Genomic DNA, 16172 nt, shown 5'->3' on the forward strand with positions numbered 1-16172 from the left:
GTTGTCTTTTCGTTTTGTTGATCGTTTCCTTTGCTATGCAGAAGAGTTTTAGTTTGATGTAGTTCCATTTGTTTACTTTTTTTATTGTGTCCCTTGCCTGGTCAGACATGGTATTTGAAAATATGCTGCTAAGACCAATGTTGAAGAGTGTGTGCCTATGTTTTCTTCTCGAAGTTTAATGGTTTCAGATCTTACATTCAAGTCTTTAATCCATTTTGAGTTTATTTTTGTGTATGGTGTAAGATAATTGTCTATTGTCATTCTTTTGCATGTGGTTGGCCAGTTTTCCCAATAGCATTTATTGAAGAGACTTTCCTTTCCACATTGTATGTTCTTGGCTCCCTTGTCAAAAATTAGTTGTCCATATATGTCTGCGTTTATTTCTGGGCTCTTGATTCTGTTCCATTGATCTGTGTGCCTGTTTTCAGTATCATGCTGTTTTGATACTATGGCTTTGTGATATATTTTGAAATCAGGGAGTGTGATACCTCTAGCTTTGTTCTTTTTTCTCAGGATTCTTTTGGCTATTCAGTGTCTTTTGTTGTTCCATATAAATTTTAGGATTCTTTGTTCTATTTCTGTGAAAAATGTTGTTGGAACTTTGATAGGGATTGCGTTGAATCTGTAGATTGCTTTAGGAAGTATGGACATTTTAACTATGTTAATTCCTCCAATCCAAGAGCACGGAATATCTTTCTATTTCTTTGTGTCTTCTTCAATTTCTTTCAACAATGTTTTATAGTTTTCTGTGTACAGGTCTTTCACCTCTTTGGTTAAGTTTATGCCTAGGTATTTTATTCTTTTTGTTGCAGTTGTACACGGGAGTGTGTTCTTAATTTCTCTTTCTGCTACTTCATTGTTAGTGTATAGAAATGCAACTGATTTTTGTATGTTGATTTTGTATCCTGTCACTTGACTGTATTCATTTACTATTTCTGAAAGATTTTTAGTGGATTCTTTAAGGTTTTCTATATACAAAATGATGTCATCTACAAAGAGTGACAGTTTCACTTCTTCCTTTCAATTTGGATCCCTTTTATTTCTTTTTCTTGCCTGATTGTTCTGGCTAGGACTTCCAATACTATGTTAAATAAAAGTGGTAAAAGTGGGCATCCTTGTCTGGTCCTTGTTCTTAGAGGGATAGCTTTCAGTTTTTCTCCATTGAGAATGATATTAGCTGTGGGTTTGTCATACATGGCCTTTATTAAGTTGAGGTATTTTCCTTCTATACCCATTTTATTTAGAGTTTTTATCATAAATGGATGCTGTATCTTGTCAAAAGCTTTCTCTGTATCTATTGAGATGATCATGTGATTTTTTTATTCTTTGTTTTGTTAATGTGGTGCATCATGTTGATTGATTTGTGGATGTTGAACCATCCCTGGAATAAAATCCACTTGATCATGGTGTATGATCTTTTTAATGTATTGTTGTCTTTGATTTGCTAGTATTTTGTTGAGGATTTTTACATTGATGTTCATCAGTGATATTGGCCTGTAATTTTCTTTTTTTGTGTGTTCCTTGTCTGGTTTTGGTATCCTTTATAAGGTTTTAAGCAGAAGAATGACGTGATCAGATTTACATTGAAGAAGGATCACACTGAAATATGGAGAATGTATCAGAAGCCAGCAATGCTAGGACCAGAGAGAACAATTTGGAACAGTTGTAGCAGTACCAGTGAGAGGTAACAGTGAGCATTAGGGCAGTAACAGTGGACATGAGAGAAAATACAAGCTCAAAAGAGATTTAGCTGGCATGATTGATGGGAATTTGATTAGATGTGGAAAGCAGGGAAGTGAAGGAAGCAAAAGAATTCTTGCTTGAGCATCTTGGTAGATGGTGGTGACTGTCACCAAATTTTGGGATCAAGAGAAAGCAGAGTTGGTGGGAAGGGGATGGGCTTATTTAGGAACATTGGAGTTAGACTTACTGGGAAATACTCAAGTTGCAAGCTCCACTAGTTAAAGGGATATGTTCCTCTAAATCTCAGGATAAAGCTCTTGGCAAAGGATATACATTTATAAATCAGAATCCATCATTGGTAATTAAAGCTGGGGTGATGGTGGAGTAGAAAGTTGTATAGTATTAAAAGAGTGGAGGAGCTGGGACAGGTAGAAAAAGAGGGCTTATGAATAGACTGAGAAAGAGGAATCAGAGAGTTAGGAAGAAAATCAGGTGTATTGTGTTCCTTAGAAAGCCCAAGCAACTGAGAAATGTCCACTGGATATATAATTTATTATATGACAAGAGCTATTTCAGCAGAATGACAGGGATTCAGTAGAATGACAGGGATTCAGTAGAATGACGAAGTCAGATTGTAGGGAGAAAAGAGATAGTGAATGTAAACACTATTTCAGGGAATTTAGAAGTGAAGTGGTAAGAAGAACCAGTGAGGGGAGAGCGGTTTTAATGGTGGAAGAGACAAGTATGGTGAACCATTGATGGGAAATGGTTGGTGGAGTTGCAGATGCTGAATGATCAATAAAGGTGCCTGAAAAGAAAGGAAAGGATGGAATCCAGATCACAGGTGGAGGGATAAGGAGTGAGCCTTGGTTCCAAGGATGACTTCACTTCTATTGTAACAGAAGTGAAAAATTAAAAATGGGTTCAGATGCCAGTAAGTTTAGGCTTGGTCCTTGGATGTTGAAACAGTCCATCTCTTCCTTCGTATTTTCATTTTCTGTCTGGGAAATGGTAAAGTTATCTGCTGAGAGTCCAAAACTAATTATAGTGGAAGATACATTCAAGTAGTGGGAAACAATTTAAGAGATAGTATTTGGCCTTGAAAAAGCCTTCTATTTCTATTCAAATTTAGGAAACAGCCAGAAGAGCATTTGATAAGTGCAAACAAGACCATATTTTAAAGAATCAGCAACATGATAATCATAACCTAGACTAGCGTGAGATGATGAGGATGCAGAGATGTGAGTGAATTCAAGAGACATTTAGGAGGTAGAATCCATAGTACCTGGTGACTGATTGGAAAGGGTGCAGTGAAAATAGGGGGTGTTGAAGTTGATTCCTCTGGGTCCGAATTGAGGGATTGCATCAATGGAAGTGCCGTTCACTAGGTTTTGAGGACAGGATCAAGAGTTCAGATATGGACATATCCAGCTTATAAGTAAAAAGTTCCAATTATATAGTTGCGTCTAGAGCTCAAAAGAGAGATCTCGGTGGAAAGTAGCTCAGGGAGTTTGTATGAGAATTCACGGGATTTAACCAGAACATCCCTTTAAAATACACGAATTGAGTAAGTGAAGCCAGCATAGGAGACAGACAGAGATAGGTGGAAATCCGGGAAGGGTAGAAATGCGGAGACACGGAGAACAGGCTGCCTCCTGCAAGGGGCCGAGTCATCCGTGTAGTGTGTGACAGAGTGGTCAACAAGACCGTGAACTGGTGCATGTCCACAAAGCTTGCATGGATATATGCAATCACAGGTAGGAATAAAATAATAAACTCAACAGCAGCGTCTGAGCCATGAATAGACTGAACTTTGAGCACTGCAAAGGAAGACTGAGGCACTGTGCAGGGAGCATGGAGCATCAAAGCCAGGAGTCAACCAGCCTCTCCTCTGTCATTGTGAGACACGTAATGGACAATGAGACCAGAATGTCAGCAGCAAAGGAAAACAGGTCCCAACCATGCCAGTGACATTATCTTGACTATGATCTATATCAGAGGGGTGCAAATCTCCATGTAGCTAATGATTATGCTTCAGATTCTGTATCCTGCATGAGACCCCATCATCATTTTGTGATATTTGTCATTTAGTATACTTCTTGTTAAAGAAGGTATAAAAAATTGTTAATCTTCAGGTGCTACAAAACCTGGATCAGCCCCTGATCTTTACCATTACTCACATGAAAAAAGATTGATGGACTTAGTTTATATTTAAGGAAACTGTTAAGCATGCCTTTATTATACATAATATGGTATAAATGTATTTATATCCAATGAATTGTTTTCTAATCTTTTAAAAAATATCCAATCAAGAAAAGCAGCATATGTTTTAGACATTAAGAAGTACCAGATAAATCCCACTGTCATATAATGTCACTCTCATGGTGTCAAGATCGTGCAAGCGCAGTAACACCATTCTTTCAACTTATCACAAGAGGAATGTGTATGTTTCCCACTGTTGCTCTCATTTAGCTTAACACAAGCAATATGTTTGGATTGTGACTAGTTTAAAATGTAAACTTCTAAAACTAAAGCTGCCCAGGTTGGCAGCAAAATATTGGAGGATAAAGACATGAGCTACTTTTTTTAAGAATGCGCTTGGAAGTTAATCCTTAGAGCTGTACATTCACAGATTAGAATGCGTGGTGAAGATAGAGACTGAATGGCAAGTTTTGTTTGATGGAAACAAATTAATTCATATTCCAAATAGCAATGCAGAATGTGAAGAACGTTCATTTTATGCTTTATTTCAGGAGACTACTCTAAAAACTGGTAAACTAACAACTTGTTGTTTGACATTTGCAGGAAGGATGCTGGATGAAACAGCTTTTGTTGGCCTTCTTGCCTTCAATATGAGGCCTTATTTGGGCATACTCCTCTGCACTATATGAGCAGATGCACCAGCAAGAGTAAATAAAACTCGCTCCTCCCAGAATCTGGGTCTGGAGGCTCTAAGGTCAGGATGCAGCCCTTCTAACCTCCACACACAGCACAGCAAGCATGGAGACAGTGGAGAGGGTCTTCAGATAAGATGTGTGGGAGTGGGCTGGTGGCAGCAACCTGGAGTGTGAGCAGGTACAGATAGTACCTGAGTCAACTTGGGCTGCCATAACAAAACATCATCGACTGGCAGCTTAAACAACAGATGTTTATTTCTTACAGTTCTGGAAGCTGGGAGTCTAAGATTGGGGTACCAGTACAGTTGGGTTCTAGTGAGGATCCTCTTACAGGCTTGTAGATGGCTGGCTTCTTACCGTGTTTTCATGGAGTGGAGAAAGAGCTCTGGTCTTCTTCCTCTTCCTATAAGGGCACCACTTCCCTCACGGGGGCTCCGCCCACATGACCTCATCTAAACCCAGTCACCTCCCAAAGACCCCGCCTCCCAATACCATCACATTGTGGGTTAGGACTTCAGCGTATGGATTTATGGGAACACAACATTCATTTCATAACAAGAAGCCAGACCAAAGTCAAGAAACAAAGTACTACTGAACTTCGGTCTGTCTGCTCATCGCAGTATCACTCCATTCTTATTTGAAAACAATTCTGTTGTTTCATTCCCATTTTTTTCCTCTCTAGTTTTCTTTTCTTTTTCTTTCCCTCTTCCTCCCTCCCTCTCTTCCTTCCTTTTTTTTTTTTTTGTGAAACAATTTTGCAAAGTTAAGCTGCTCCTGGCGTCAACAATTTGTGATTAATAGACTAAAAGTTGTTTTGTTTTGTTTTTTACTGAGGTCAAATCCGTTAATAGCCAATGGGCTTTAGGCAGCCCCTCATCTGACCATACCTTAGTTTGTCACGTTGTATTTTTAATTTATAAAAAAGCCCTATATGCAGAAAACTGTGTATGAATTAGACAATTATTTCCTACTAAAAGGATGAAAGTTAAAGGATTAAAAGAATACAGCCTGTCAAAGTAGAAATGAGGGTATATCTTATTTTAAATAAGTATTGTTTCAGAGGTTTAATAGAACAAACCTGAGGATACCTGAGACCTAGAGCACTAATAATAATTAAACTCTCCAACAGGGAAGTTATAATTACATCCTTAAAAAATTTCACCATCAAATATTGTAAAGATTTCTTCTAGAAAACACACATGCACATTTCTTCATGTAAGTCCAATGTTGGTTAATTAATAGGCCAATGACTAGATACTTGACCATTTATAAAACCGAAAAAAAGGCATTTAAAATCATTTAGTGTACATTAGCGCAGGAAGTAGGATATGACATCTCACTCTTTAGCTTCCCACATTTTTGGCAGGTTACTTCACTTATTCTCGGTTATTGATATTAATGGGACAGCTCTTTATTGTACTGTGGCAGGTTATTAAATCTCAGGGCCACTCATCATAATTTATGTTGCCATTGTCTTAAATATTGGAAATATTGGAAGTAAGATGTTCGTGGATGTGGGACGGAGAGGAATGGGTAGTTTCTTTTTCTCATTGAAAGCCCTCCCTCTTTTTCTTTCTTCCGTTCAGGATAGCTTCGATTTATAGGAGCTGGATGGGGCATTTTCTCTGTGCAATGTCTGACTCCACCCTTTGAAAACTCCTCTTATTGCCTTGGCATTATGGAATTCCCTTAGTCTGCTTTGCAGAATTAGTTTATCTTGATGTATATACCCATCTCTGTTACCTAACTATTTTAATCATTTCTATGCCATGCTAAAAAGAAAACAACCAAAATAAAATACAATTAACACTAGCAATATCTGGTTCTTTAAAGAAGTAAAGTTCTTAATCAGTTCAGGAAGAAGTCTTATTTTGTAGGTTTATTTGACTTTATCCCAGTATAAAAAGCGTAATTAATAAGGATAATTAACAAATAGTGGATAAATAATGACTGACTAAATTGCACGAACTAGGCACAAAAATAGCCATATTCTGGACCTACCCCCATAAAGAACTACTTCTCCCAGTCTTCCCATTCCAATTGATGACAATTCCTTTTCAATCACTTAGGTCTAAAACGCTGGAGTTATCATTGATGCTTCCATTTCCTTCACACCTCATAGGCAAATCCTGCCAACTTTCCCTTCAAAGTATCCAGAACCTGATCACTTTTCACTACTCCATTCAAACCACAATGATCCCAGCCACCATCACCACTTCCTGAACATTCCACAGCCTCCTAGCTCTTCCCTGGGCTTCCATCCTTGCCCCCTAGAATACACGCTCAATAGTTGAGTTGGACGATCCTTTTATGATCTAAGCCGATCAAGTCACCCACTGCTCAATCCTCTGAGACTCCCCATCCCAGTCAATGCAAGTAAAAGCCAGAGTCTTTAAATAGCCCACTTCTTCAAGTTCCGCTTCCAGTGCCTCCACGTTTCTGACCTCATCCCTTTCTCCTCCAGCTCTTGCTCATTCCTCTGCAGTTATACCAGCTTCCTCACTATTTTTCTGACATGCCAGGCATGTTCCCAATTCAGGGCCTTTGCACTAGCTGTTCTTTCTGCCTAGAATGTTCCTCCCTCGTATCTCATTAGGGCTTGCTACTTCACCTCTTGCTGGTCTGTTGTTACTCAAATATCACTTCAGTGAGGCCATCCTTGACACCCTATTTAAAATGTTCAACCCTCATATAACATGCTATATACACATATAACATATATTATGTATTTATTTCAATATCTATCTTCCCCCCCCGCCCACCACCTGTGAAGGCAGGGATTTTCAGGTGATTTATTCAGTGTTACATTGCCAGTGCAGACGAAAGTGCCTGGCACACATATAGAACCCCCCAAAATATTGGCAAAATGAATAATTGCTAATAAATATTTCTAGAATATCCGCTCAAAAATTTTTGTGATCCTATTTTCTATTCCCCACAGAGTGGCTCCCTTTACACTGCTTACACTCTCCTGCGCCTGGAATGTGCTGGCTTCATTTTTGCCAGTCCCCCTCAGCCCAGCTGCTCCTTCTCCGTCACGCTTCTTAGATGACACCTAGTGGAAGTGCTTTCTTTCCTTCCTGAGACTTACTGATCCCATGTCACACCTTGTTTCTCAGATATTTATGTGCCTTGATTAACACGGATGTTAAATTCCTCCAAAGCAAGGATATATCTTCTCCAGACCCATGTGCACATTGTTATTACTATTTACTCAATAAATTCTTGTTAACTGACTAAACGAAGACATGAATAAGGGAAAAAAATAAATGAATGAAAAATGCTGTGTTCGTTTGCAAATAGAAAGAACATACAAAATCTGGAAGGGATTACTTACGGGTGTATTAGAAATATTCGGAATACACATTGATGGATTAGGCTGCTGATACTTTTTAATCATACTCATCTTGGGTGCTTTTCATCTAGTTGAACTGTTTTTGGAAAATATTATTGCAAAGTTATATTATCAAAGCTAAGAGCCAGGTTTGAAAGATGAAACTTCCTCTTTCCCTCATCTCCAATAATGATTCTTTTTTTCCTATTGGAAGTTAACTTTTTTATTAATTTTTATTTTATTATCTTTAATTATCTTTAGATTAAGTAAATTAAACTTGAAGGACTTTTCTAAACAAAGCTAAAACCATCACGAAGTTCTGAAAGGAAATATTTTTTTACATACTAATTTAGGTGCTTGTCACAAATTTTATTTTTGATATAATTTAATGAAAAGAACTTATATAACCCATAATTAGACTACTCCATGAACTGGAATACTATTTAAGCTGTTACATCAACAAAGTTTTATAAAGATTACTAAGCAAACTCCAACTGAGAAAACTGTTTCTCAGACTTTTTAAAAAGTTCTGTGTATGTGAGTGTAAGTTTCTTATATGTGTTGTGTGAGTTTGTGTATGTGTTTATACGTAAAATATCTGTTTAAATGATATATCTATATGGAAGCAGTCCGTGTTCAAAAATAAGAAGTTGGATGTGCTGGAATGAGTTCTCGCCTAGAACCCAAAAGATATTAGCCCTTAAATAATAAACACAACTGCAACTGCTTATTGAATGTCTGTTTTGTACTAAGTGCTTTGCATATATACCTCATTAATCCTCCCAACAACTGTGTAAAACAAATACTGTTATCCCATTTTGAAGATTAGGAAATGGAGGCACAAAGAAAATAAATGATGATGGTAATAAACATCAGGACCAAAGCCACTCAGCTGGTAAACGCCCGTGTGACTGTAATACTCCCGTTCTGGAGCTTTGCCGACAAGATCCAGCTGTGTCGTTAACCAGCTTTGGTATCTTAAGAAAGTCGCTGATGGCTACAGTATGAACAGTGCCATTCGGAATTATGCAATACCGCTGTGCTTCTATGGTCCTCAGTATCTTTATCTGTACAATGGGGACAGTAACAGCTGTGTTATCTCACAGTTCACTTGTGGAAAAATGTTCACACTATTCAATAAATGACACTCCCATAAATGGTAATACTATAGTAGTATTTTAAAGACATAAATATAGTAATGCCAGTGTTCCAGTGTGAATTATTATTTTACATAATTAAGTACTGGTAGCACAGACACTATTATCTTCAGCTCCAAGAACACTTTCCTGACCACTAGTTCCTCTCTTCCCATTGCATTCCTCAGGTACGCTAATTTTTCCCTCCTGGATCGTTTGCTTCTGTGAGGGAGGGAACTACATGTTTTCGCATTCCGAGTCTTCCTGGGATGCTCAGCTCTAACACTCATCTATCTGATTTATTTCCAGACCTGAATAGATTGATCTCAAACTTTTCCTTCATTTATGTTTTCAGAATTTGCTTAATTCTTTTAATTTCCAATTTGACCAACAATAAAGACTCATCATCTAATGGCCTCATTCCTACTCCACACAGCAGTCCTGTTACTTCGGACTCTTTAGGATTTCTTGGCTAAGAGCAAACAGGATAATAAACACATCTTTCAATTGTGTAACTCTTACTCTTCCTGCTTCTATAAAACGTGATACAAAATTATTTAAAAATACAGAATTTAACTATTTTTATTTCAACTGACAAGGATTACAGGTAAGCTCTCACTTTTATAAGTCAGTACTTTTAAGCTGTTTTAAATACATTCACAATATCTGGAAGTTTTTTTGTAACTTTTGGAAGTAACGTTACATACTACTGCTTTGAAGAATTTCTGATGAAGATTGGAGATTTGATATCTACATAGGGTGGTATTTGTTACGTAGCCACCTGGTGCAGAGGGAAGAGTTCCCATGATTTAGGGAAGACTTCTTCAGAAGTCCCTTGCCTTCTGAAATTTGTTCCCAGCCTTCCTCTCCACCTCCCCCACTGGGAAGGGTACAGGGCCCCTGCAGCAGCGTGCCGGGCGAGGCTCTAGAGGCTGGGAAGCCAGGTGCTGTCCCAGCTGCGATACAGCTGCATGTGCTCTCAGCCTAAGCTAAGTGGGGAGCGTAAGTCATCTTGAAGTAATCATAGTTTCACCTTCTTGGAGGAACCTCCACAGCTGAATTTACGCTTGACCTTGGACGAAGCCCTTCTTAATGGATCTCCTGCGTGGACAGAGATGGGGTATGCCGAAACGAAGCTGCAGTGATGGTGCTAATCTTCCTCTGCAACACATGATGTGAAAGGAGGTAGCTTGTTAAGGTCTCTACGAAACCACGAATGGAAAGCAGAAACCAGTCGGACATTTTTTTTCTCTATTTCTCCATATTTAGTTTAGAATTGACAATTGACCCTTAGACATTTCAGTTCATGAGGTGTTGATAGTGTACAGCCACTTACTGATGGTGTTTTTGAGAAGCCATGACATCTTTGTTTGGGGTGGCCTCCTCCCCTGAGTACCATTCAGCACCTACCACCACACGCCTGACATCAGTGTGACAGTTCGGATCTTGTGCGGGACAAAAGGCTGCTAACACCTGTTTTCTCCTTCACAGCCTCTGAGGTCTGTGTTAGCTTAATTGGGGAGTAGTTAATAAGTTATCGGAAAGAATGTAGCCATGTATAGTTTTAATGGTCTAATATCATATCCCCACAAACTATAAAGCAATAAAACACAATAAAATCAATCTATTCTTAGTTTAAATAATTTTAGAAACAATAGAATTCACTGGCCAACTGTGTCTGAAAACTTTTGGTAGAAGACAAAGCGGGATACGCTTATCTTGACTTCTTTCAATTCATTTTCCTGAGGCTTACATCTTTCATGAATGTATATGGAAATGTAGCTTGCCTAAGAAATTCCATTGTAATTAGAACACCGACTTCAGGGAATGTCCACATAAACAAACTGCAGTGAAGGCATACTTTGCATTCTAAATCATGGAATGTTATGTACAGAAGTAACTCTATCGGAACACTAACTGTGGCCAATATAAACTTAGGTCCTTTCTACGAAGGGCCAAAAAGTAGGTATTAACAGATCAAACAAATATAGCCATCCCAGTTAGTTAGTTTAAGGGCAAAATGTAAAGTGTGTTCTATGTGTTTGATGTATTTGCTTTGGAAAAAAGTGTGTACTGCATCATATCAAAAAGCTAGGAAAATAGATTTCTCAATACAAATCATAGTACTGTACGATTCTATAATTAGCAACACATGAAATAAGATATAGAAAGCACTAAACCAGGCATAAAAATTCAAAAGAAGTCTTTTTGCTTTAGATTTTAGAAAAGACACTAACCTGAATTACATGTATTTTAGAAAGTATACGCTTTCAGCAAACATGGAAAACACATGTGCACATGCGCACAATACACAGGAACACACACATAAACACATGTGTACACACAGCATATGTTTACATACCAACATATATTAGTATTAAGTTAGCTCTTGGTCAATAATAAATTGCAAACTATTTTTTTCTTTCTCCTGAATTGCTTGTATTTTTCGTTCCGCAGGACCAAAGAAATGCTTAGCATATATTAGAGACATTCGCTAAATATTTGCTAACTCTAACTTAATTGAATTGGATGAGTTAGGACTATGTACAGACTCCATGATTTATGCAAAGTCATTTAAATTGGCAGTAGTGGCCCGAACTCAGTAAACCTTTTTTAGTTTCAAATTCTCTTACTATCTTCCAGAGTACCTGCAGCGCTGACATAGACACAGGTACAGCGGACAGGATGTTCTAAAGACGTAACAATGTGCTAATTGGTGGCTCCTAAAGTTACGCCTTTAAAAAACAAAAGCATATGACTACTTTGAATTCCTCTGTCTGTTCATATTCTCAGCTTCTCTGACACAGTATCAGTTTTTCTAATAAGAAAGGAAACAATGCCTAGCCTTCTGGAAGTGGGAGGAATGTTAACTTTCCTAACACCTAAAGCAGAGCGCATCATTTTGCCAAACCTGGAGAAAAGTGAAGATGAAAAGAGGACAAGCTAAAAAAGTTCTCAGGATTTTGTTGCGTGAATTTCCAAATGTGGCCTAAATTCCACATAAGGACCTTTGTGGAACCTATATTCCTCTTTCAAAGCTTTCTTTTTATCTTTTCTCATAGAGGAATAAACAAACTACAAAGTGAGCTTCTATTTTTGCTTTTTGGGTTAAAGGGTCTCTAATTCTCCTGAAGTGCAACACCGTTGGCATGGAAACAACTAATGTACCACCTGTGGCATCTGAAGAGATCGTTTCCAGGCAGGATGTGGAAGCATGATGTGTCTCCTGAAACAAGACCTTCCAAAGTGCTTAATCTAAGGTAAATAATGTTTCAATATCTTTAAGTTGAGAGCCCACATTCCTGAAAGCTTTCTTGGGCAAGGAAAAGGTCAGCAAAAATAACCAAAATAAAACGGCAAACCAGATAAGATTATCACATAACAGACCTAAGACCTGCCTGGTGGTGACGGTCTATCTTTGTGGAAATGTTCAGTCAACAAGCGAGCCATAAAAGGAACCAGGACGCACGTAGTTTATTGGTCTCGTGGAAACAAAATATTGATCAGACAGATAATTCCACTTGATAATCTTCAAACACTGGTCAAATAATTGGTGACTGATTTGAAGACTACAACAGGTAATTTTTAATAATTGCTTCAGTGTGAAAAAAATCACTATTTCAATATACAGTACCCTGAAGAATTATGAATTCTAATTCAAAGTGATTTTATGGTAGAGGTATAATTGTCTTTCAAGATAGAGATGGGAGAGATTCATGGTAGCTCTTTCTTAGCCCCATGAAACTGTAAGGTGCAGATGGAAGGGAGGGGTGGACGTGAAGCTGGTTACACTTAGACAAATGCCTGTATTCAGATGTATTCATACAGAGTCACAGAGTCTTTCCTCAATTTTGCATTTACCATAAAAGGATGAGGAATCTTGAATTTTAACTGGACAGTAGGTTTAACTCTAACTGGATTCCAGGTACAAATACACATTTTCTTGAAGATTTAACACTTTCCGAAAAGGGAGCCTTTTTGAAGTCTAGGTAAAAAGAAGAGACCAGGGTGGATGACTTTTCTCTGGGGACTTACCTTACAGTCTGGCTTACTGGATAATACGGACCAGGAAAAGCAATTTCATAAAAACTAAGGTTATTATGATTTTCAGCTTGCTCTTTAGAATAAAGCAAACCAACAGCGTTATTTTCTGGCATACAAACACCGTCACTTTTCCCACCATTAAATTATTTGTCTGATTTTAGAAACTATTCGGTGTTTACTAGACATCAAAATACTTTAAGAAAGTCCTCGCCACTCTGTTTGTCTCTAACCCACTTGCAGTTTGTTTTGTGTTGAGAGTTTGTGTAGAGCTGCCAACTTAATGATAAGAAAAGAAAAAGTGAACAGAGTTTGTTTTTGCTTCTTTGGTTTAAATTAACATCTGCCAACTTCCTGACCTGAATTCTGACAACACAATTGCTATGAAATATTGGTTTGAACTTAAAACCAGAAATCCTGAGTGTAGCTTTCTGCCAAATAGGTGCTAGTTAGAACCAGCTGCCTGCAGCGGAACTGCTGTGTGCTTCAAGGTTGCCTGTGATCTGAGCCGGTCGCGGGCAGCGCCTTTTCAAAGGAGAAACTGCGAGTTCCGATATTTCTCCGGGATGGATTAAGATTTATCTATAGCCCAATCGATGCGTTATTTCTCTTCTTGTTTAATTTATCATTGTGTAGATCTAAATTCAAGCAGAAATAATAAACTATAGCTATATTTAGTAACTTTAAGCAATTATCTTAGGATTTAGGTGGTGGCGGGAAGGGGTGTGTGTGTGTGTGTGTGTGTGTGACAGGTGTGAAAGGAGAGAGAGACTATCAGCAAATACGAAAAATATAGTCATGGAACATACGTTTTAGAAAGAAGCCTTAATTGTAGGAGCAGAACGGAAATTGCAAATCAAAACAGGCTCGACTCACACCTTTACGTATCATTTTTTGTGCAACAGGTGTCCCTGGATCGTCAAAAACAATGAAAAGTTTAACTAATAGAAAAAATTCTCTGTGGGTAGAATTGGCCACGGTCATCTCATTAAGTACACAGTTCGGTTTTCAACATAATTAGTCATCTAATTACTCATCCAAAATTAGTTATTGCATTCATATGCCTAATTAGTTATAATTTCATTCAAAGTACCCTGTTGGTAAGGCTTTTGTTCTCTGTTCCGACAAATCAAATTACTGAGGGACAGATTTGATTTGGAAATTGGTTTGGGTTGAGTCTCATCATAAACATTTTAAAATATTAATGAATAAAACAGTGAGAGTATTAATTTCCATAATAAAGATAACCCCCAAATGTTAACTGTTTCCAAAGAACACGGGTTTCAAATACTAGAGCCATAAATCTTGTAGCCTCGCAGATGAGTGCTGAGGCGGAAAGGGCGAGATCTGAGTTCAAATACCACTGTTACCGATGACGCAGTCCTGTGCACATAGCACTGAAAATTCCCGTGCGGCACCGCAGACCCCAGGGGTGGAAGCCTGTCTGGTTTCTTATGATCAACACAGATCGTTCATGTTGTTTGTCTGCTGGCCCTGGCTACCAGGTAAGACTATTCTAAAAGATGATAAAGTTGTGCGATAGTTAATCTACAACTTTAGTATTTTTCCAGGGAAAATAGTTGACAGCTGTTATATGGGACTGATCGTGTACAGTCACTACCCTAGGACTTTGAATTTTTGCTTATTGAACCCTCACGGCTGGCCTTCGAGGTAGGTACTATTGTTAGGCTCGTTTTACAGAAGAGAAACTGGGGCACAGAGAGGTTAGAGCACTTGCCTGAAGCCACCAGGGGGAAGTCACAAGGAACTATTTTCTTAGGAAATCAACCTTAATGCAACGTATCATGAATTTTTTTCTGGGAATCATCATAGAAATAGAACAGCTCTGAATTTTAAAAGTGATTATGAAGAATATTAATAAGGATTTCCTTTTTTTTTTTTTTGGCCATTTTTTTTTGCATCTGCATTTAGGCATGACAGTGAAAAAGGACTTAGGCAGATGCCCACTGCCTGCCTCAAGTCTATGTGTACTAATGGGACAACGTATGAGAACGTAATTTTATCTTTTCAGAAAATATAAAGAATAATTATTACGGCCCCCTGCTTGGAAGTCAACCTGAATTCTAACAGGAAATCAGAAGACGGCATGAAAAAAGGAGCACTAGTCGCATCCAGCAATTGCAGAGAGAAAGACAGGAGTGACGAGACCTACTTTGAGATTCCTCATCCAAAATCTGTTACTAATTGCCATCCTGACACATTTTCACAATTCCTGAAATATTAGGGATGCTTCACTGTGGCCTAGGGCTGGCCTTGAATTGCCATCTCTACCGTACCTTTATAATCTTACAATGTCTCTGGTGTTAGCCAACAACTTCCAAAATAGTTTAGACGCAAGAATTCTCTGCTTCAAGACCTAGTTAAAAACAAGGCAAACGTGTAAGAGAGCCCTATTTTTATATTGGTGGATCACTGTGGGGCTTAATGAAAGGTAGCCGGGTGTCGCAGCCAGAGCACTCTAGGAGGCCCGAGTTCTACTTCCAAGTTTGCGTCTTATGAGCAATGCAGCTTGGGGAGGCACTTAATTTCACTGCACTTCCATTCCTCTTTTGCAAGATGAAGGGGCTGATCTTTTCATGTCTAAAGAGGTATGCCACGAATGACCCCACAAAAACTACTTAACCTCAATAAAACATCATAGAAATAAAAATAGAAATAATGAATATACCGTAATAATAATAAATAATAATGGACACCAGGGGTTGCTGTGGGCAATAAGTGAAATGATTGTTTTGATTATATAAAATGACTTGAATATTGCTTTGATGTATAAAATAATATTATGGCATATAGTTACCTCTTTCTCCTCCTCATCCAAAATCAGCAGTTAAATGCTTTCCCTGGATGCTTTACACACAAGAGAAGACCCTGGCATGAATGGGGCCATTCTATTTCTAACTATTTTATAAAATATGTTTAAAAAAAATCAACTTTTTAAAAAACTGGGCCACGGACTCATCTTTGTATTATACTCATAAAAGGAAAGATTTAAACTTCTCAAGGGACGGATACAAAGCAGGGGAACCAGATTATCCAGCTGAAACTGTACAAATATCAGTT

At 38.1% G+C, this 16172-nt stretch overlaps 1 long non-coding RNA gene across 1 annotated transcript in view; it reads left to right on the top strand.

Annotated features, from left to right (window-relative positions):
- LOC102148162 (uncharacterized) overlaps positions 1–15795 on the top strand; it is a 72568-nt gene extending 56773 nt beyond the window's left edge. The window contains exons 5-7 of the long non-coding RNA XR_011428090.1: positions 12165–12310; positions 14663–14762; positions 15124–15795. This is a non-coding gene — a long non-coding RNA (uncharacterized lncRNA). The remainder of the gene's footprint in view (positions 1–12164; positions 12311–14662; positions 14763–15123) is intronic.
- Positions 15796–16172: the final 377 nt, after the last annotated feature.

The sequence above is a fragment of the Equus caballus genome, chromosome 17 (genome assembly GCF_041296265.1).
Source record: "Equus caballus isolate H_3958 breed thoroughbred chromosome 17, TB-T2T, whole genome shotgun sequence".
Lineage (NCBI taxonomy): Eukaryota > Metazoa > Chordata > Mammalia > Perissodactyla > Equidae > Equus > Equus caballus.